This window comes from Mus musculus, chromosome 5 (assembly GCF_000001635.26).
Source record: "Mus musculus strain C57BL/6J chromosome 5, GRCm38.p6 C57BL/6J".
Classification (NCBI taxonomy): Eukaryota; Metazoa; Chordata; class Mammalia; order Rodentia; family Muridae; genus Mus; species Mus musculus.
The window spans coordinates 126513317-126514375 of NC_000071.6; the positions used below are offsets into that span (position 1 = coordinate 126513317).

General features: G+C 41.0%; 1 non-coding gene across 1 annotated transcript; it reads right to left on the minus strand.

Annotated features, from left to right (window-relative positions):
- Positions 1 to 558: 558 nt before the first annotated feature.
- On the minus strand, positions 559 to 665 carry Gm24839. The gene has a single exon (XR_003956052.1). It is a non-coding gene; the product is annotated as a U6 spliceosomal RNA (small nuclear RNA).
- Positions 666 to 1059: the final 394 nt, after the last annotated feature.

Here is a 1059-nt window from a genome sequence, read left to right on the forward strand (position 1 = left end):
GTCTCTTCACCATCATTGATTCTCGTTTTAACAGAGATTTTTCTATTTGACAGTTACGTTTGCTTAAAGAATTGTAGTTGCTTTCACCTCTGATTCTCTCCCACCTTCACCTACTCTTACTAAACCTGCTCTCTTCTCAATAACTCCCCTGCCTCGTGCTCACGTCTTCTTTCTGTGTATGGCACTCAGAGTTTAGTTGGAGTTTCTTACCCTAGTATGAATGGGAGAGTCTTTGCTCAATCAGGGGTGATGTATCAGTAGCTACTGAAGGAAGCCTCACCCTCCAATAATCATTGACTGACAACAACACTTTATGCTCCACTCCCCTATCTATGATGAAATGTTGATAGGCCTGACTATATGTAGGTTTGTACAATGTGGTATGAATGCAACAACCCTGTGGTTTCCAGAAGACATCCTTCACCTCCCCAGTTTTCCTTGCATTATCCCTTGGCATCAGTTCTTACATTAGCTCTTGTATCATTCGCCCCTTTCCATGATGTTCCATGATGCCTGAACACTTCATGGTCACTTAGGCTCAGCACTTGGTCCAGTTATGAAAAGATAGACTGCTTTGTAAATTTATATGTCATCCCTGCACAGGGGCCATGCTAATCTCCTCTGTCTATTTTCCACTTTGGCACATTTGCTGCCGCTGTGAGCACCATTTGCCTTTGACGGTAGTATTTGCATAACTATTATTTCACGACACTATTCAAGAGAGATCCATTGTAAACACACTGGAGGAAGGAAAAATGATAAAAAAAAGAAAATTTCCTCAAATACTTTAAAGAGGTAAGTCATTAGTGGCTTTTCTTTTGCTTTGACTTTAGAAATAGCGATTGGCCCCAGATATTAATATTTTAAGTCAATTCATTCTTCAGCATGTGTGCATAATAAAGAGATGGAAACAAGGACTGCCTGGGGGATGAATATCTGATTTTCCAGATAGAAGCTCACAGGAAGGCATGGGAGTATATCCATCCTGTTGTGGGAACAGGGAGAATGAGAAACTAAAGGGTTCATGTGAAGTAAAGCCAAGGCACAGTCTAAGAAACC